The sequence below is a fragment of the Sus scrofa genome, chromosome 1 (genome assembly GCF_000003025.6).
Source record: "Sus scrofa isolate TJ Tabasco breed Duroc chromosome 1, Sscrofa11.1, whole genome shotgun sequence".
Lineage (NCBI taxonomy): Eukaryota > Metazoa > Chordata > Mammalia > Artiodactyla > Suidae > Sus > Sus scrofa.
In genome coordinates this window covers 106026353-106048619 of record NC_010443.5, presented here as the reverse complement: position 1 = coordinate 106048619, position 22267 = coordinate 106026353, and the positions used below count along the sequence as shown (strand labels likewise).

The 22267-nt window shown below is 41.6% G+C and overlaps 1 protein-coding gene across 9 annotated transcripts in view; it reads right to left on the bottom strand.

Moving 5' to 3' along the window:
- Positions 1-12608, bottom strand: part of WDR7 (WD repeat domain 7) — a 375679-nt gene extending 363071 nt beyond the window's left edge. For 7 of the 9 annotated variants that reach the window (XM_021093595.1, XM_021093608.1, XM_021093602.1 and 4 more), the window contains exon 1: positions 12380-12608. The gene's annotated coding sequence lies outside the window, so the exon portion shown is untranslated. Of the gene's footprint in view, positions 1-12062; positions 12291-12379 lie in introns of those variants that run through there. The other 2 variants (XM_021093597.1, XM_021093600.1) reach the window with 1 other exon arrangement.

Below are 22267 nucleotides of genomic sequence, written 5' to 3'. Positions count from 1 at the left end.
GGATCCAAGGTCACAGCTGCCGCTCAGATCTGATCCCTGGCCCAGGAACTCCGTATTCCCTGGGGCGGCCAAAAAAAAGAAAAAAAAAATAACAACAACAGCAACAAAAAATCATATGGTCCTACTATCAGGGACATCACCCATGACCACTGTGACTACCAGATACCTCCACTTTAACTATTTTTGCCCCTTGGAAACTATGAATAACCTATGGAGAGAGACTCTGATGAGATCATCCTGTTCTGCAAAATCTCATGGGATAGTGGTCTCCCATGTGATTTCTAAAATCTATAAAAGTCAAGATTATATATGGTAAATCTAGCATCAGATCAATGTTGATTTCTCTACACTGCTTTTCTAATGCTCAAATGCAAAAGCAAAATGTATTGCTATCCCAGGAACACAGGCGTTTTCACAGAAGAGTCAATACTGGCTCAGTTTGTTTCCTGCACCCCCACAGGCCCTCTGAGACTTGCAGACAAAAACAAACTCAAATTCTCTCCCATGAGAATGAGCACACGTGGACAAAAGCAGGCAGGCCTCAACTACCACTTACCAATGGGGAATATGAAAAGCAGGGACTACATATCAAACAGCTAAACGTACTAACCGGTTGCAATAAAAGAAGTCTTTAAAGGTTAATTCGAATTCTCAGAACATTCCTACATCTTTTGTCAAAAGAGTGTGTGTGTTCAAGTCAAATTCACAGTAATGAAGTGATGAAGGAAATGGTTATTAAGACTACAAATTTCCTTTGTGCTTCTGCTTTTGCTATCAATTTACTGAAGATCTGAAAAAAAACGGAATCAGATAATGAAGACTATTTATTATAATGCAATGAGATAGCTAGGTCATAAAATGCACTGAAGAAATTACTGAGCTAGTCCCCCAGGGTTTCTGGAATTAAAGAGTCATGAGGGATACAACCTTCTGAACACTAAGCTTGTCACTAGGTTGACAAGATTATGCTCTCTCATTTGAGTGGTAAGAAATCTACAGTCCATGAACATGACACTCCAGGACTGCTCTGTTGAAGGAAGTTCCCAGTCTTCTGTTTCAAAATGACATGTGGAAAGAGCAGATGGCAGCAAAGTCTACACTTATTTCTTGTTGCTAAAACAGCCCCAAGTGCATATGAGTCAGGGTTTTAAAGAACTGCAGAACTATCTGGTCAAAAATAAATCACAATTTTAAAAATGATTCATAGATGTCGAGGTAGATAAATCATGTTTTAAATTTCTGCAGCTGCCATTAAGATGACTAAATGCTTCTACTTCTACTCTACCCATCACCAACCTGCCTCAGTTTCAAGAATTACTGATTCATAAGCTAAATGCAAACTATGCCCACCAAGCCCCTGTATTTTAGGGAAAACAGATCCCATTTGGGAGAACAAACTTCACCCCCCCCCCAACCATCTCTAATCACTCCTACTTCTTTCCCTCACACTGCCATCAAATCTCTAAACTGAGTACAGAAGTTTCTCATCATTCATAAGTTTAAATACCAAGAAGAAGAAACAAACTAGAAGATGAATTGTCACAATACACTGGGGGTCAGTGCTGAGTGAAGGGTTGAGAGTCACACTGACTAAGGCAGGCCCCAGATCCCCCAATTACTAACTGTTAAACTTGAGGAAAGGAGTTTCTGTCGTGGCTCAGTGGTTAGCAAATCCGGCTAGGAACCATGAGGTTGCGGGTTCAATCCCTGGCCTTCCTCAGTGGGTTAAGAATCTGGCGTTGCCATGAGCTGTGGTGTGGGTTGCAGACGCAGCTTGGATTCCGCATTGCTGTGGCTCTGGCATAGGCTGGTGGCGACAGCTCCAATTAGACCCCTAGCCTGGGAACCTCCATATGCCACAGGTGTGGCCTTAAAAGACAAAAAAAAAAAGACCAAAGAAGAAAAAATACATCGTGACACTAGATTTTTTTAAAAAAATACCTATAAGCGTTAAAATGTAGCACAGTGCGGCCCTAGAAAAGGCAAAAAGACAAAAAAAAAAAAAAAAAAAAAAAAACTTGAGGAAATATGTATCTTTCCAAATCAGAATGTCTTCATTTGTAACATCACCCTCCTCTTTATAAACAGATTATAGAAAAGTGTTCCGCCTATCAAAAAAAGGTTTTGACAAGGTCCCCAAAACTTCCCAATTGCTGACTCCAATGTCAAGTCATAACCCTCATCTTTTTTTTTTTTTTAATTGCTGCACCCAATGCATATGGAAGTTCCCAGGCCAGGGACTGAATCTGCAACCTATGCCAAGCTGCAGCACTGCCAGATTCTTTAATCCCACTGCACCAAGGCAGGGATTGAATCCTCACCTCCGCAGCAATCAGAGTTGCTGCAGTTTGATTCTTAACCCACTGTGCCACAGCAGAACTCCAATCCTCATCTTTCTTGACCCACCCCCCCAGCAGCATATGGCGTAGTCCACACTCCCTCTCCCCAGAAAGACTTCTTATCTTGGCCCCAGGTCTTCACACTTTCCTATTACCTTTAGTCTCCATGGCTTTAGTCTCCATCTTTCCCCATATTTGACCTTTAAATATTGGCATTCCCAGAGCTTAGTCCTTGGACTTCCCTTCTCTGACAATCCTCCCTCCCTCCCTCCATGACTTCACCATGCCTCACAGTTTTAAATACCAACTATACATTGACAACTCCCCAATTTATAGCTGGGGGCTCTCTTCTGACTCCAAACTCACATATGCAGCTTCCTACTCCACATTTCCATCTGGAGAGCTAAGAAGCTTCTCAAACACGACATGTTCAAAAGTGTCTTCCATCTTCTTCTCCCAACCTGGCCCTCCCAAGTCCTCCCCATGTCAGTTAATGGCAACTCCATCTTCAGAGCTCATTCACCAATTTTAGGTCTCTGCTGTCATGTAATCTTCTAGATGAGGCCTTTCTTGACCATCATAAATTACAAAATCCACCACCCCAATTGTATTTCATTATATTTCTCCACAGCACTTACAATCATTTAACATATCAAATGTTTTACTTATTTATTTCTCTTCTGTCTCTGCCACTATAACACAAGCTCCATGAACATGATTTATGTTTGCTTTGTTCCATACTGCATCTCCAGAGCCTACAATTCTACCACAAGGAGGTACCCAAATATTTTTTCGTTTCTTCCTTTTTTTTTTTTTTTTTTTTTTTTTGCTCTTTAGAGCCACACCCACAGCTTATGGAGGTTCCCAGGCTAAGGGTCCAATTGGAGCTACAGCTGCTGGCCTACACCACAGCCACAAGAGCAACATCAGATCCAAGCCACATCTGTGACCTACACCACAGCTCATGGCAACACTGCCTCCTTAACCCATTGAGCAAGGCCAGGGATCGAACCCACAACTTCATGGTTCCTAGTTGGATTCGTTTCTGCTGCACCACTTGACAGGAACTCCCCAAATATTTATTGAATAAATGAACAAAATAATGCATGAAGTACATTTGCTTGGCTTTAAAAAATTGGGCCCATCAACAAATTAAAATACATCTTGATTTTACATGCTCTGGACTTTAGAGTTGCTTACCAATGAAGTATTCTATAATAATGCCAATTAATATGTCTCATTAATTAAATCCCTATTAACATACTAACTGTCTTTCCCCAGCTGCAGGTTGCACCTATATTCTAGCCTCTTTTATTCTCTGTGACACATAAACAAGACATGTCTTAGGACCTATGTAGCAAATTAGCTAACATGGTTTACTTTAAGTAATCGCTACCACACTCGCACTGCCTATTAATAAATCACAAAAGTATTTCTTAAACAAAGTAAGCTAATCTTTTATTACTATGAACTTTTCACTCCCGTTAATGGTAGTTTTTATTGTTTATTTGTATTTGAAATGTTTAGAAAAAAAAAAGAGCCCTTAAGGAAAACAGCCAAATAAAAAACCTGAAAGTGAGAATAGAAGGTAACTGGCACATTCTATTGATCTGTAATCACTGACATATATTAACTACCAACATTCAGAGAGAAATATGTATGTGCAAAACACTAGTAAAATGTCTTCAGTGAGCTTAAAGGGTGGAAAATTGCAATTGCTAAGCTGAATAGGAAACAGCCGTTAAAAAGTCAGGTCTTGCCAGTCTTCCATTCTAAAAGAGCCTATAGATAGGTTGCAGACGCGGCTCGGATCTGGCGTTGCTGTGGCTGTGGCATAGGCCAGCAGGCCAATTCGACCCCTAGCCTGGGAACCTCCACATGCTGCTAGTGCGGCCCCAAAAAGCAAAAAAAAAAAATTTTTTTTAATAAAATAAAAGAGCCTATAGAATAATTCTAAGCACTTCAGAAATGTTCTCTGCCCTGAATTGACCAACGCCCTAACATTTTATTGTTTCATCATTTTATGACGACTACTACTAACATAAGCAAGCATCAGTCCAAAAAACCTAGGTTTTCATTAAACATCACCAACACATTTTGGAAAAGATGCCTAACTTTACTTAAAATGTTTGGAGTTTCCACCATGGCACACTGGGTTAAGAATCGAACTGCAGCGACTCGGACTGCCACAGAGGTTTGGGTTTGATACCCCCCAGTGCAGTGGGTTAAAGGCTCTGGCACTGCTATAGCTATGTTGTAATTCATAGCCATGGCTCAGATTCAATTTCTGGCCCAGGAACTTCCATATGCTGTGGGTACTGACATAAAAAAATAAATAAATAGGAGTTCCCATCGTGACACAGTGGTTAATGAATCCAACTAGGAACCATGAGGTTGCGGGTTCAATCCCCGGCCTTGCTCAATGGGTTAAAGACCCGGCGTTGCCGTGAGCTGTGGTGTAGTTCGCAGACACGGCTCGGATCCCGCGTTGCTGTGGCTCTGGCGTAGGCCAGTGGCTATAGCTCTGATTACACCTCTAGCCTGGGAAGCTCCATATGCCATATGCTAGAAAAGGCAAAAAGACAATAAATAAACAAACAAATAAATATTTAAAAGTAAAATATTTAATATTTTACCAATATAGTATATATGTTATTTAATAGAAAGAAATAAAAAGTCCACTTGGACATGGACTTTGTGAATGCAGTCATGCAGTCAACAATACCTTTTGTGTTCTTATCAGCAAAGTGTCTTTAAGTGTCAGATATAGATCAAGGCAAATGAACCACATATACAGAGTTCAAATTCTAACATCACAATCAGTATCTCTCAGTAGGAATGTAAGGTGTCCTCTTATTGATGACAGGATCTCAATGAGCCATAACATAAGCTCTCAGTTGGTTCTGCCAGTGGTCACTGGCATACATATTATTACCTCACTAATCCCATGCTCTCCAATCATTAACTTCATCTCTCCCAAGAAATAAAACAGTATCACAGAGAAATGTAACAAATAAACCAGGAATAAAGGCACTACATAGTTCCAGGCCTAACTCTTCAAGTACCCAAATTATTTTGAGATTTACATTATGGATTTTTTTTTTTTTTAATCTTTTCTAGGGCCGCACCTGCAGCACATGGAGGTTCCCAGGCTAGGGGTCTAATCAGAGCTGTTGCTGCCGGCCTACACCAGAGCCACAGCAACGCTGGATCCGAGCCGCATCTGCGACCTACATCATAGCTCCCAGCAACACCAGATCCTTAACCCACTGAGCGAGGCCAGGGATCGAACCCACAACCTCATGGTTCCTAGTCGGATTTGCTAACCACTGCACCATGAAAGGAACTCCACATCATGGATTTTAATCCCTGTCTAGTACAGCATGTGAGGGCACATGCACACATGCACACACACACACACACACACACACACAAAAGGTAGATTATCAAGATATGAACATCAGTAGCATTTTCTTCTATCAGTAATAATCTACTTTAAATTACTATTTATTCACAATATTTTTTAAAACTACAAAAAATTTCTTTCTGTTCAGTCATAAATGGAAGACCATTCCATGCTCTTGGACAAGATAATCAAATATCAGTAGTTCCCTGGTGGTCTAATGGTTGGAACTCAGCCCTTTCACCACCGCAGGCTGGGGTCAAACCCTGGTATGGCAACTGAGATCCCATATCAAGCCTCTGCATGCAGCAGCCAAAAAAAAAAAAGATAATCTAACATTATAAAGATGTCAATTCTCCCCCAAAGTAAATCTATAAATTCAATGCATACTCATTCAAAATTCTAGTTGTGTTGTTTTAGAAACTCTTAGCTGTAAAATATACAGAGGAATAAAAAATCCACAAATAGCTAAGCCAACTTTGAAAATGGAAAAAGAATGAAGTTGCCTTACTAGATATTTAATATCACTAGCCAATTGGGAAATATAAATTAGGACCACAATGAATTATAGTAACAATACCAAATGCTGGTGAGGATGTAAAGAAGCTCAATCTCTCATACACTGCTGGTGGGACTGTAAAATGGTGCAGCCACTCTGGAAAACCATTTGGCAATTTCTTCAAAAACTAAACATACGCTTATCATACCACCCAGCAATCACATTCCTAGGCATTTATCCCAGAAACAGTGAAAAATTATATCCACACCAAAAAAATGTACAGGAGTGTCCATAGCAGCAGGATTTGTAATAGCAAAAAACTGGAAACAGTCCCAATGTGCAAAATGTTTAAACAAACTGTGGTACATATACATCATGGAATAATACCCAAATTACATAACAATTTGGATGAATCTCAAAAATTGTCTCATCCAACAATCTAGATGAATCTCAGTCTCAAAAAGTTAAATGTTGTATAATTCCATTGATATAGCACTCTCGTAATGATATAATTATTGACGGAAGATTGATTAGGGATAGTAGGGGGAAGGGAGATAGGAAGGGGTGGCACCAAGGAGGTCTTTCTGGTGATGGACTAGCTCCGTATCTTGATGGCAGTGATGGTTACAAGTATCTATCTTCGGAGGTGATAAAATGGCATAGAACTATACACAGGCATTATACCAATGTCAATTTTTAAGTTGTGCTATTGTACTATAGTTGTATAAAACATAATCATTGAGGGAAATTGGGTAAAGTATATCAAATGTAATTGGGGGCAGGGGGGAAATGTGGACCTCTCTGTACTACTTATGCAACTTCTTTAATCTGTAATTATTTTCAAATAAAGCTAAGACAAAATAAATGAGAAGATTTACTCATGCAGGAAAATAATAATAATACAAAGCCATAGATAGTACTAAAAGAGCACAGAATTAGAGCATGAGCAAACAAATAAGCCAAAGGAACAGAATATAGTGCTCAGAGCTTATAGGAGAGGTTAATATACAATAAGTGTGGTACCATTTATCTAAGAGAGAATGACACTAGGAAAACTGGCACATGGTATGGAAAATAAACTGGATCTGCACCTTGTGACATGTAAAAAGACACTCTGGATGTATGCAAGACCTACAAGTATAGAGGAAAACTATAAAGTTAACAGTACTTAAAATAGGAGAGGAACTTTGTGACACAGAATTGGAGAAAGACTTCTTAAACAAAACCTTAAAAACACAAACCACAAGTAAGAAAATAATTAATCTGATTATATCAATTGAAGATGTCTGTTCAATAAAGGACATCAGAAAAAAATGTTACAGACAAATGACAGAATAGGAAAGGATTTAAAGGACAGGTATCTAGAAAATAAAAGCAACTTCCGCAGATCAATAAAAAAAGGAGTGAAACCTCAAAATAAAAATGAGTAAAGAAGTGAACAATTTTATAAATGAGAAAACCCAAAAAGATAAAATGCCCATGAAGAAAGGCTTAAAGTCATTAGTAATACAGAAATGTAATTTTTTTTTTTTTTTTTTTTTTTTTTTTTTTTTTTTGTCTTTTTAGGGCTGCACTCATGGCATATGGAAGTTCCTAGGCTAGGGGTCTACTCGGAGGTACAGCTGAAGCCGACACCACAGCCACAGCCAACACTGGATCCAAGCAGCACCTGCAACCTATGCTGTAGCTTGTGGCAATGCCGGATCCTTAACCCACTGGGTGGGGACAGGAATCAAACCCACATCCTAGTCTGGTTTGCACCACTGAGCCACAATGGGAACTCCAAAATGTAATTTAAAATGACATTTCGGGAGTTCCCGTCGTGGCGCAGTGGTTAACGAATCCGACTAGGAACCATGAGGGTGCGGGTTCGGTCCCTGCCCTTGCTCAGTGGGTTAACGATCCGGCGTTGCCGTGAGCTGTGGTGTAGGTTGCAGACGCGGCTCGGATCCCGCTTTGCTGTGGCTCTGGCGTAGGCTGGCGGCTACGGCTCCGATTCAACCCCTAGCCTGGGAACCTCCATATGCCGCGGGAGCGGCCCAAAGAAATAGCAAAAAGCCAAAAAATAAAAAAATAAAAAAATAAAATAAAATAAAATAAAATGACATTTCGGAGTTCCCGTTGTGGCGCAGTGGTTAACGAATCCTACTAGGAACCATGAGGTTGTGGGTTCGATCCCTGGCCTTGCTCAGTGGGTCAGGGATCTAGCGTTGCCGTGAGCTGTGGTGTAGGTTGCAGACACAGCTCAGATCCCACGTTGCTGTGGCTCTGGCATCAGCTCCAATTAGACCCCTAGTCTGGGAATCTCCATATGTTGTGGGAGCAGCCCTAGAAAAGGCAAAAAGACAAAAAAATAAATAAATAAAATGAGATTTCACTTTGTACCCACTAGTCTGGAAAAAGCAAGGCACTGAATAACAGTAAGCACTGGGGAGGATACAAGGATACTAAAACTCTCTTGAACCCTGAAGGAATAGAGACCACTGCAACTTATTCTGGAACACAATCTTGCAGTCCTTCAATAAAATATATGAATACCCTATGATCCAGAAATCACACTGCTGGTTAAATATTTCAAAGAAAATACAACGAGTTCCCTGTTGGTATAATGGTTAGGATTTGGTACTTGCAACACTGCTGTCTGGGTTCAATCCCTGGTCTAGGAACTGAGATCCCACATCAAGCCACCACACATGGTGGCGAAAGAAAGAAAGAAAGAAAGGATGGATGGAAGGAAGGGGGAGGAAAACATCACAGAGGTCTAAAAAGTGTGTTTATCATAGTATTATCTAAAGTGGTAGGAAGATGAAGGTAATATGGGTATCCACAGATAGGAGAGCAAACATATAAACTCTGATAAATACTGATTTGGAGGGAGTTCCCATCGTGGAGCAGCGGAAATGAATCCGACTAGGAACCATGAGGATGTGGGTTTGATCCCTGGCCTCACTCGGTGGGTTAAGAATCTGGCTGTCGTGTAGGTTGCAGACGTGGCTTGGATCCTGCATTGCTCTGGTTGTAGCATAGGCTGGCAACTGTAGCTCCGATTAGACCCCTAGCCTGGGAAACGCCATATGCCTCAGGTGTGGCCCTAAAAAAGCAAAATACATACATAGATATACAAATAAATAAAATTTTTTTTAAAATACAGATTTTGAAATATTGTGCAGCAGCTAGGAGCAATGGACAGTGACACAAACAGATCCTTAAAACATAGGAGAGAAAAAAAATGAGATCATGCATGATATCACATCTATAAATTTAAAAGGTGGGCACCCAAAACACAACATTTAATAACACAAACTGGACATCCCCCAGTGGCGCAGTGCGTTAAGAATCCAATAGCCAAAAAAAAAAGAATCCAACTTCAGCACAGTAGGGCCACCGAGGAGGCACAGTTGGATCCCTGGACCAGAAAAGTTGCATAAGAATCCAACATTACCACAACTGCAGCGCTCAGATTTAATCCCTGGTCTGGAAACTTCCACAGGTCGCAGGTAAGGCCAAAAAAGAAAAACAAACAAACAAACAAACAAACAAAAACATTCCAATGGAGGATATACATTATACCTGTTGGAATGGTTGCCTATGGGTTGATGGGCAAGGAATTGCGTGGTAATTGGAAATAAAAGACAATGAGGAGTTCCCACTGTGTCATAACAAGATCGGTGGTGTCTTAGAAGCACTGGGACACAGGTTCGATCCCCAGCCTGGCACACTTGGTTAAGGATCTGGTATTGCCACAGCTGCAGCTTAGGTCGAAACTACAGCTTGTATCAGATCCCTGGCCTTGGAACTCCATATGCCACAGGGTGGCTGAAAAAGAAAGAAAAAAAAAAAAAGTCAGTGAGTGGAAAAAACAGGAGACAGATGTGGAAAAGCCCAGTGACAATCACTGAATTGGGAAGGATTAACTCAAGGTTTTGCACCTGCGGTCCAAAACAAACTCTAAGGACTCACCTAACATAGAGGACACCATGTCATCCTACCTTCTGATGAGAAAGGCACAAAATCAGCTCACTACTTTTAGAGTTCGAAATGTTAAGACTGTTAACATAGATAAGCCTGATAAACTACCCCACTTCCTTTGCTTCAAAACAGAACTTATGGTCAAATAAAAAGGAACCAGTTCAAGTTCCTATTTCCTGCCTTTGGTAAATGTCTGGAGTTAGGGGCTACATCAGAGGTTCAATAACTCACTGAGTCCCACCCTCACTAGAAGAACTGAGACCTGCAGAGCTCACATTCTCTCAGCTGACCTGCCTGTGAGGTGGAGTGTCTGGGCCAGTGACCAGGACAAAGGCAATTATAACAGTCGCTAGAAGCAAGGGTGATGCTCTCCCCACTTTACTGAAGATACTGCAGGTCACAGTTGCCAATCACCACATAGTTAATATTCTTCTGTTGGAATAAACTTTGGTCCCAAGATCTGTGTTTTTTCCCTATTTGCTATACTGTCTGAGATGGCTCTAAACTTGAACCCAAGTGAAAACAAAGGCTGGCATTCCCTTCCATCAAAAAAAAAAAAAAAAAAAAAAAAACCTCACTACACCAAAATTTAAGTTACCATAGTGATACTCAAACAAGGCAAAGCCCAGTGCCTTTGATTTACCTAAGATCTTTTAAAATTTAGGTACAGGTGGCAATAAGAAAAAATAAAGTGTATGCTCTAGTTTTTCTGCTAAGAAGGGCTCTGGGAGCATTTAAAATAAAAACAGACACTTACATAAATGAATTTCTCACCATAATCTCTAACTGAAAATTAACAAGGCATTTACTAGCTTTTTATACTGCTCTGTTTGCCCAATTTGAAATAAATAAGATCTATTATTTTGGATGAAATCAAAGTAATCTTTGATTCTTCGTAATAGTAAAGGCATTTCAACACACTATTTTCACTTTTGGCTTTTCTCCATCTCCATAATGTCACGAGGTGCTTCTAACGAGTTACTTATAACACAAGTTTCTGTGTGCAACAAAATTTCAAAAGCGTAATCAATTTATCTCATACAACAGATGATTCTTAACGTCTTGTCCATATAGCCCTAAGCAATAAACATCTGAAAGAATCACAGCTTTCCTTTTGTGGCTCATGCCAAATGCTGTCAAAGCAGGCAGTGGCTCTCATTGAACCCTAAAACCAGTAGCATCAACAATTCCAATGCTGGAGTTCCCGTCGTGGCTCAGGGAAAAAGACTCTGACTGGTAACCATGAGGACGTAGGTTCAATCCCTGGCCTTGCTCAGAGGGTTAAAGATCTGGCATTGCAGTAATCTGTGGTGCAGGTCCCAGAGGAGGCTCGGATCCCGCTTTGCTGTGGCTGTGGCGTAGGCCGTCAGCTACAGATCCCATTTGACCTCTAACGTAGGAACCTCCATATATCTCAGGTGCGGCCCTAAAAAGACAAAAAAAGAAAGAAAGAAAACCAATTCCAGTGCTGCCTGAAATGCAACTGTAGCTGCCACGGTTTCAAACTACAGGAAGCAGTAAATTTTGACTAGGACCTGAGAAACTGGCATAGCAAATGAGTCAAAACATAAAACGCAATTTTTGAATCCAAGGCAGGGTAGTTCTGAATCCAAACATATAGCCTCAAAAAGCTTGGGACGCACTAGTAAATGAGAAGCAGTAGCAGGTATTCTCTTAGACCAAGTCTTAGGGGAAAGGGATGCAAACGATCAGGTGTACTAACAGATGCCTCAGGACCTTAGGCAAGGGCAAACTGCAGAGCACCAGGAGAGACTACATGCATCCCCATAGCAAGCACGTTTCCCAAAAGCACTGCCAAGAACCACTCACCTAAAAACATTAAGCAACTCACCCTGTTTAGACTGCCACTGAGGGCAAGGCGGTCCCATCTCAAGACCAAAGCTAGTGTCACAGTAGCAAATGTCATTCAGTAGACCAAGGAGTCCCAAAACCCCTGACAGGACCCATGCTCCAGGCACAGGCTCCTAGCTGTGGGCCTGAACCTGCAGGATCCGCAGAAAATAGACCTTCCAAGAGCAGTGCTCTGACAGCGGGCACTGCCCCCGGCTGAAGCGTTACTGTGACCCTTGACCCTCGGCCCCTGACCTCCACGTTGGGGGCACATGCCGCCCTGGGCTTCCCGCTGGGGAAGCTCGAAAGCCACCTTACCTGTCACAGCTTCATTTCATGCCGTGATGTTTCCTGTCCCAGTCCCACCACCGCGGCGCTCCTACAAAAGGACAGGACGAGGACGAATCCAGGGAACAGGTGGGGTGGGCAAATCCGGGTGGGAAAACTTTGGATCGCAACCCCAGCCCAACCTCTGTCTCTCCACAGAGGATGCAAGATGCCGTTGCCACCGCCGCCGCCGCCGCTGCAGTAAATCAGCTGACTCCAGCCAACTGCCGTGACTTTCCCCGCAACTGTCGCAAAAATGAGGGGGAGGGAAATGCTCCTTATTTCCATACACGCCCGGCAGAGGCCAGCGCGGAGAGCATGGGCTGCGTTACCACGGAAACCAAAGGGCGGTGACTACGTCAGATAGTGGGCAGGGAGTGCATGGCCGCCATTTTGGTTAAGGGAAGGCTTGTCTAGGTTCTGTTCTCGCCTCGGATTCCCATGCTGGGAGGACCAAGATGAAGGGAAGGATGAAATGATTAAGTCTAGGTGTTTGGTTCCTGTGACCAAGGCGCTGCAAGTTTACTCTTCGGCCCCCAGACTCGGTCCAGGCTCCTGGAAAGTGTTAACTCTGGATTTGGTTACTGCTTTCCTCTGACCCCGAACTTGTCTGCTGGCTGGGACACAGAGGGCCAAATGAGGAACTCGGCTACTTGACTAAGGGAAGTCTGACCTTGTGCAACATCACTGTTCTGGAGAGAGAATGAATGTTCACTTGTGCGGGCCGCGAAGAGTGGTGGATCGCGAGTTTTGCCTTCAGACAGGCATGACTTTGGATCCCAGTTCCTCCACTGCAGTCTAAGAGTCATCTGGGGCATCTTGCTGCTCCTCTTCATTCTCCTCAATGTCCCCAATATACAAAATAGCCATAATAACCTCATAGATGTGTAGGAGGTTAAAAGAGCTCAATAGATGTCAGTTACTTATTATACTTGCTTATCTTCATCGCAAATATTTGTTAAATGTGTGAATGAATGACTGATAGCCAAAGAAGAATCTGGGGCCATCCTGGTGGCCTGTGTTAAAAAGATAGAAAAGATACTCCTTCCCTGGGTTTGTTTTTCATTAATAATCTCACTAATGGATTTATACGACAAGTAGGAATTCTACTGCAATTCTCAAAAGTCACTGTGTGTATGAATCACCTGTGAAACTTGTTGAAATGAAGCTTCTGATTCAGTAGTTCTGGAGTGAAGTCTAAGATTCTCCATTTCTAACAAGCTCCGTTTCTAACAAGCTCCCATTCCTCTGGTCCTTGGACCACACCTTGATTGGCAAATTCCTATTGGACAGCACCTGAAGTAGCGGATTCAGGAATCAGAACAAGACAGAAACAACTTCTTCAGACAGGATTATTTCTGTGCTAATTTACCAAAAGAGACATAAGTGTTGGTTTGGTCAAAAGCCTTCCCATCAACAAGTTATTATTTCTGTTGTCAACTGAAAGAAAAACACACACAGGAGTTCCTGTCACGGAGCAGTGGAAACGAATCCAACTAGGAACCATGGAGTTTCCAGTTCAATCCCTGGCCTCGCTCAGTAGGTTGAAATATCTGGCTTTGCTGTGAGCTGTGGTGTAGGTCACAGACATGGCTCGGATCCTGCATTGCTGTGGCTGTGGCTAGGCTGGCAGCTGTAGCTCTGATTGAACCCCTATCCTGGGAACCTCCATGTGCTGCAGGTGCAGCCCTAAAAAGCAGAAAGAAAAAAAAAGAAAGAAAAACACACAACTTCAAAATTGTTAGTTACATTTTATTCAGGGAACTTACTGAGGACTGTAGCCCAGGAAACAGCCTCTCAGGGAACAGCTCCAGAGATTAGGGAGAAGCCAGTACACACACACACAAACACACACACACACACACACACACAAACACACACACACACACCCCTATATATGATTTTTTTGTCTTGGAAATACATGTAGTCAAGCATACCTCTTGGTAAAAGATTACTGCTAATCATACACACACAAACACACAAAAAGTATGTCAAGGTAAAGATTTTAGTGCTTTTCCAAGTATGGGAAGATACAAGAATCTGGGTCATTGAAATTCTTCCTTAGATATGCATCTTAATTATTTAGGGGTTGTATAACAAAACAGAGAATGTTCCATCCTATTTTTCTCCATCCTGAATTCCCCTTAGGGCAGTAGGTTGCTACTTAACCCTTTATATAATTGGATGATGACCAAGACTCTTCTTTTTGTTTACATTATCCTTCTTTTAGTCATAAATTTGACCAAGGTTTGGGAGGCATTTTATGACCAATTTGCCCCCACAGTGCTAGGAATGCTGAAGGATTTTGTTGAAAGGCCATTCAAATGCTATATCTGGATTAGGCCATGTTGATAACCTAAAAATTTTCTGGATTATAGGTTTTACTAGTCTATTAGGATCCCGGAATTGTTCCTGCCTTGCTTTTTCTAAAGTTGTACTATTACAATTAACTTTGTACAGATCTATATATGTGATCAATTGCCTCATCATTAGTTCTGTCAGAGACCTGGTTACACATAGAGTAATGCAAGGAACAACAATCTTATAAATTAGGCCGCATATAAGTAATATAGCTAATAGCATTAATAAGGTCATAGTACAGCAGCAAGAGACACAAAACATAAACAGTCTGAAAACAACAAAGAGAAAAATTAAAAACACTGATTAGTATAACTAGTTGTAATCAGGATCACAATAAGCCAGCAAGTCCAGAGGGGAGCCAGCTGGAGAAGCCAAATTCTGGAGGGGACCAGGTAGAAAGTAAAGGATAAATGTCTTATCTTCATTTACAAAGGTATACTTTATCAACTTGATGCTAGTCATAGCTAGCATGAGGAAAGGTTTACTCTTCTCTGGAAAACAAATAGTAAAAGCCAGTAATATTTAAGACAAAAAGTCATAAGGTTATAAATTATATTCATCAATTCATTCAGTCCCATGTAATTAATTCTCGTTGATCTGGATTTTTTTGTTAGTAACTATATGAAGCCATCAGGTTTTCCATTAGAGTTTTGTTCTTTCTTATCCAGTTCAGTGGTATGATCTAAAAATTATCAGAGGAGTTCCCGTTGTGGCTCAACAGTAACAAACCCAACTAGTATCCATGAGGATGTGGGTTCAATCACTGGCCTTGATCAGTGGGTTAAGGATCCAGCATTGCCGTGAGCTGTGGTGTAGGTCGAAGAGGCGGCTCAGATCCATTGTTGCTGTGGCTGTGGCATAGGCTGGCAGCGGCAGCTCTGATTTGACCCCTAACTGGGAACTTCCATATGCCACAAGTGAGGCCCTAAAAAGCAAAAAAGAAAAAGAAAGAAAAAAAAAGTTTAAAGACAAAATACAGAAAGTTAACAGATTATTTAAAAAGCAAAGAAACTTTTAAAAATCTACTGTTAAAAAGCAGATCAAGGAATTCCCGTCCCGTCGTGGCACAGTGGTTAATGAATCTGACTGGGAACCATGAAGTTGAGGGTTTGATCCCTGGCCTTGCTCAGTGGGTTAAGGATCCAGCATTGCCGTAAGCTGTGGTGTAGGTCACAGACGTGGCTCAGATAGGCGTAGGCCGGCAGCTACAGATCCGATTAGACCCCTAGCCTGGGAACCTCTATATGCCATGGGAGCGGCCCTAAAAATGGCAAAAAGACAAAAAAAAAAAAAAAAAAAAAAAATAATCTGAACTCCAGCAAGTCCTTAAACCAGGTTATTTTAATCAAAAAAATAAATAAATAAATAAAACAGTGGGTTCAGATATTCCCTGGTTGTCTCAGAGGGTTGAGAACCAAGTCACCTGACTTGGGTTTGATCCCTAGCCCTGGAACTTCCACATGCTGCAGGTATGGCTAAAATAAATAAATAAATAATATGGGTTCAAGTCCCGGTCTGGTTTTGGCTCAGTTAGAGTCGCAGCACATGGGTTCAAGTCCCGGCATGGGTTTGAAATCACTATCTTTTCTTTTTCCTTAACAAAATACATTTCCATTTTTATATCTTTTTTCCTTGCATCTAAAGATGTTTTTCTTATTAATCTAATTAATTTAACCACATATATTAGAATTCTTAACTTTTAAAAACGTTAATTTGTAGTGAAAACTGAGAAGTAAGAGATTATAAGCTATCCTAACTATCTTTTACATTAACATTCTGTAGATTGGCAAACTTACAAATACTAGTTGTGATTTCTAAAAACTTTTTTTTTTTTTTTGTCTTTTTCCCTTTTATTAAGCCACTCTCTCGGCATATGGAGGTTCCCAGGCTAGGGGTCTAATCGGAGCTGTAGCCACCGGCCTACGCCAGAGCTACAGCAACTCAGGATCTGAGCCAGATCTGCAACCCACACCACAGCTCACAGTGACGCCAGATCCTTAACCCACTGAGCAAGGGCAGGGATAGAACCCTCAACCTCATGGTTCCCAGTCGGATTCGTTAACCACTGCGCCATGACAGGAACTCCTCTAAAAACTTTTTTATAGAAAATTTCTCAGTGCAGCACCAAACTTTTTTTGTTTTATTTTGGCTGTGCCCATGGCGGAGGTTCCAGGGCTAGGGATTGAACCTGAACCACAGCAATAACACCATCAGATGTTTAACTTGCTGTGCCACCAAGGGAATTCCATCAAACATATTTATTTATTTATTTGGCCACACCTACAGAATGTGGAAATTCCCAGGCCAGGGAGCAAACTCATGCCACAGCAGCAACCTTAGCTACTGCAGTAATAACTGCTGTTGCTGGATTCTTAACGCACTCTGCCACAAGAGAACTCCCAAACATTCTTCTTAACAGTCATTTATATCTTTAGTTTCTCTGTAAACAGGAACCCTTTGTTCAGGAATTAATGTTTCAGTATCTTATTAGGTAATCATCTATATATTTAATCAACATCTGTCATTTAACTTAGAGAAAATTTTAAAATTTCAAGTTACCAAAAATCTAGAGAAACTATTTTTTAGGTAGACATACTGTTGACCGAAGAAAAGCAATCCAACCTAAAAGTTGTGAGTTAAGTTTTATTGGGCAACTTATTGAGGACTCTAGCCTGAGGGAAAGACTCTCAGCTCTGAGGAACTGCTCCAAAGAGGTAGGGATATAAAAGGATTTTTTAGATGGGGGAAAAAATGTAGTTGGACATCAAAAGATTACTGCTAATAACAAAAATAGGCATCTCAAGTTAATGATTTCAGTGCTTTTCTATATATGGGAAGATGCAAGAATTTGGGCTTATTGAAATTATTCCTTAGATATGCATCTTAATTATCTAGGGCCAGTATACAAAGCAAGTAATTCTTCTCAGTTTTCCCTAAACTGAATTCCCCTCAGGGTTCACCATTAGGGGCACAAGGAGAGTGCAGTGGCTGATGATTTACTTGATCCTTGTTTACTAAAATGGCAAGCAACATTCTTTATTTACTGGAATGGCAGGAAACAGTCCCTGTCCACAATGCCATAAAACAAAATTATCTTAAAGAGCTCACCTAGTAGTTCCCTCTGTGGTGCAACGGGGTCGGCATGTCTTGGGAGCCCTGACACAGGTTCGATCCCCAGCCCAGCACAGTGGGTTAAGGACTCTGTGTTGCTGCAGCAGCAGCTTAGGTTGTGACTGCAGCTCGGATCTGATCCCTGGCCCGGGAATTCCATATGCCTTGGGGCAGCCAAAAAAAAAAAAAAAAGAGTTCACCTAAAAGCTCTTACTCCATTTATATCTACTTAATTTCACTTGTTCCCAACAGTTATGTTTATTTTTATTTATTTATTTATTTTGGCTTTATAGAGCCGCATCTGCAGCATATGGAGATTCCCAGCCTAGGGGTCTAATCAGAACTACAACTGCTGACCTACAACACAGCCACAGAAATAGGAGACCTGAGCATCTGTGACCTACATGACAGCTCATGGCAACGCCGGATCCTTAACCCACTGAGGGAGGCCAAGTATCAAACTCTCAACGTCATGGTTCCTAGTTGGATTTGTTTCCGCTGTGACACGAGGGGAACTCCCAACAGTTATGTTTAGATTATCCATGAAAACTTCATGAGACATTAGACCAAGTTAGCCATCATCCCAAGCTATTTTTTTTTTTTTTGGCTTAATTTCTACATAGCATCCCCACTTCCAATCTTGTCCCTGCCAATCCATGCCTCAAATGCACAAACATTACTGTATTACGTGCCAATCCATGCCTCAAATGTACAAATATTACCGTAATACGCCCCTCTTAAAAATCCTCTTCTAAAATCCCAATGAATATACATCATGGTTGTAACTTCCTGTAACTTTATATATATATATATATATATATATATATATATATATATATATTATATATATATATATTTTTTTTTTGTCTTTTTGCCATTTCTTGGGCCGCTCCCGCGGCATATGGGATGTTCCCAGGCTAGGGGTCTAATCAGAGCTGTAGCCACCAGCCTACGCCAGAGCCACAGCAACGCGGGATCCGAGCCGTGTCTGCGACCTACACCACAGCTCACGGCAACGCCGGATCCTTAACCCACTGAGCAAGGGCAGGGACCGAACCTGCAACCTCATGGTTCCTAGTCGGATTCGTTAACCACTGCGCCACGACAGGAACTCCCCCAAGCTATTTTTCTTCCATATAAATTTTGTAACAGAGATGATATGACTTTATTTGACTTTTTGTAAAACTAGGTGCAATAGAAGTAAGACAGGTCTGTATTAATTAAACCAGCAAGCTTAAACTTTAATACTGAATATTAATTTAATATTGAATATTTCCCAGATCACATTAACCTGAAATTCATTGCTGTAGCATTTTGAAATCTTTCATTTATAAGTGCTTACTTTTAAGTCAATTATATACAGCTCTTTAACAAGTTAATTTTGATAACATTAAGGAACCACTGACTGAAACTGCTCACCTTGGCTAGGCATGATAATAGCCACTTGCCTGAGCTGACTCACAACAGGAGGCTCTGATAAAGAACAAGGAGCTGCCCTGAAGATTAATGGGGAGAATTTGGGAGGGGCCAGTAGGAGGAAGGAGACAACCAACCTCCCAGAATCCTTGGTGCCAGAATCATCTTGGCTGAGAGACACTCATGCCACCAGGAAGGACCCTGAGTCAGACCAAAAATGGATCAAGCAAGATGACTGGCCAGAGCCTTGGAAACTAACTCCATTACATAAAATTGAGGCTGTGAGCCATGTGGCAGAGCAGTTCTCCTGGGTTCCCTTACCCTGCTACTCTCTGCCCCCCCACTCCCAGGAGGTCCCTCCTCCCAATAAAGTCTTTTTTTTTTTCTTTTATGTGTTTATACAACACTGACTCTTTTTTTGTTTGTTTGTTTGTTTTTTGTCTATTTCTTTGGGCTGCTCCCGAGGCATATGGAGGTTCCCAGGCTAGGGGTTGAATCGGAGCTGTAGCCACCAGGCTACGCCAGAGCCACAGCAACTCGGAATCCGAGCTGCTTCTGCAACCTACACCACAGCTCAAGGCAACGCCGGATCCTTAACCCACTGAGCAAGGGCAGGGACCGAACCCGCAACCTCATGGTTCCTAGTCGGATTCGATAACCACTGCGCCACCACGGGAACTCCCCAATAAAGTCTTTTGCTTTGTCAGCATGTTCGTCTCCTTGGACAATCCATTTTCAAATGTTAGACAAGAGCCCACTCTCAGGCCCACCTTCCTGCAACAATAATGCCATCTGGAGGTAGAGACATATAGCTATAAACGTACACACAGACATATAAACAGGCAAAATCAGAGATCTCATTGCTTCATTTCAAAATTTAGTCATAAAACAGGTGTTACAATGTTAAATTTACTAGTTTATAAATAACAGTGGGAATAAATTAATCTGCTCAGATAGCTAAGGCTTTTTACTACTCGCAGAAAAGACTTTTAAGATTTGTATTTGTCCTTGACAAAACCTTAAGGAGGCTGTGAATTAGATTTGGGTGAGGGAGCCTTTCCAGAAGTTTTAATTTAAAAAGGCCTCTTTTCTCTTTTATCACCCCCTCCCCTTGGTTTCAGGTTTTACCTGATTAATAACTCTTGGTCTTGGGTAATTTGGGCCTGTGTTTCCATTTGCAATTTGTGGAGATTTGCAAGACAAGACACTTGCTTTTCATTCTCGAAGAACTTGGCTGAGATCTAAATGATATCAAAACTGATCTCTAGAAACTCTTATCAGTGGAGAAGCCAAACACTTAAATCTGCATCACAAACACCCTTGTGCTTTTCCCGGTACTCTCCCATAATTGACTCTCCCCACCCTCAACATCTTGTTTCATCTTTAGCTGAGGTTGGTATTTAAGGAGAGGGCTTTGGCCACTGGTGAGTTACTCAGTTTTCCTGAGTCTCTTTCATATACATGCCATTCAACTTTCGTATGACATTTCTCCTGTTAATCTATTTCATATCAATTTAATTCTTAGACTGGCCAGAAGAACCTATAAAGATAGAGGAAAATTTCTTCCTCCCCAACAATTCCTTCAAAAGTTGCCACAAGAGGAGCTCCCGTCGTGGCACAGTGGTTAGCGAATCCGACTAGGAACCATGAGGTTGTGGGTTCGGCCCCTACCCTTGCTCAGTGGGTTAATGATCCAGCGTTGCCGTGAGCTGTGGTGTAGGTTGCAGACGCGGCTCGGATCCCGAGTCGCTGTGGCTCTGGCGTAGGCCGGTGGCTACAGCTCCGATTCGACCCTTAGCCTGGGAACCTCCATATGCCGTGGGAGCGGCCCAAAGAAATAGCAAAAAAAAAAAGACAAAAATAAATAAAAAAAAAAAAAAAAAAAAAAGTTGCCACAAGACATTCAATAAAGGCCCTCTCTCTGAGTACACAGGTCAAACCCAGACCAGTTCACTCTAGAGGGAAAAAAGACAAAAAACAAAAAACTCTGTTACTGCTTTTATTAACTCCTGAATAATAGCCCCTAGTTTTTACTTCACACTATGGTAAAGTGTGGTAACCCTATTGTTTTCCTTTATCATTTTAATTAACATTGCCGGAGTTCCCGTCGTGGCGCAGTGGTTAACGAATCCGACTAGGAACCATGAGGTTGCGGGTTCGGTCCCTGGCCTTGCTCAGTGGGTTAAGGATCCGGCGTTGCCGTGAGCTGTGGTGTAGGTTGCAGACGCGGCTCGGATCCCGCTTTGCTGTGGCTCTGGCGTAGGCTGGTGGCTACAGCTCTGATTCAACCCCTAGCCTGGGAACCTCCATATGCTGCGGGAGCGGCCCAAGAAATAGCAACAACAACAACAACAAAACAACAACAAAAAAGACAAAAGACAAAAAAACAAACAAACAAAAAAAAAACATTGCCTAAGGGGTAGATTTATTTGTCCTTTTTTTTTTTTTTTTTTTTTTTTTTTTTGTATTTTTAGGGCCACATCTGTGGCATATGGAAATTCCCAGGCTAGGAGTCAAATCAGAGCTGTAGTTGCCAGCCTACACTACAGCCACAGCAACACCAGATCTGAACTGTATCTGTGACCCATGCTGTAGCCCACGGCAATGCCAGATCCTTTAAATCCTTTGAACACTGAGTGAGGCCAGGGATTGAACCCACATTCTCATTGGTATTAGTCAGGTTCATTACCACTGAGCCACAAAGGGAACTCCTGTCCTGCCTTTTAATATCAGGCAGGGAAAGCATTCCCTAGTGAGACATAATGTCCATCCCCATGATATAGTCAGGCAAAAAGCTGTAACCACCTTCTATATAAGCCCATTCAAATACACCAGTTTTTTAAATAAACTTTCATCTCAATTCTAGTCTCCATTAGGACTCTATGAATAAATCTTGGTCTCACAAGGATTCCCAGAAACTTTCCTTTTTATCCCCCAGCCATTTTATCTATTTTTATATAAAAGGTTTTGGGGTCCCCAGCGAAAGGTCAA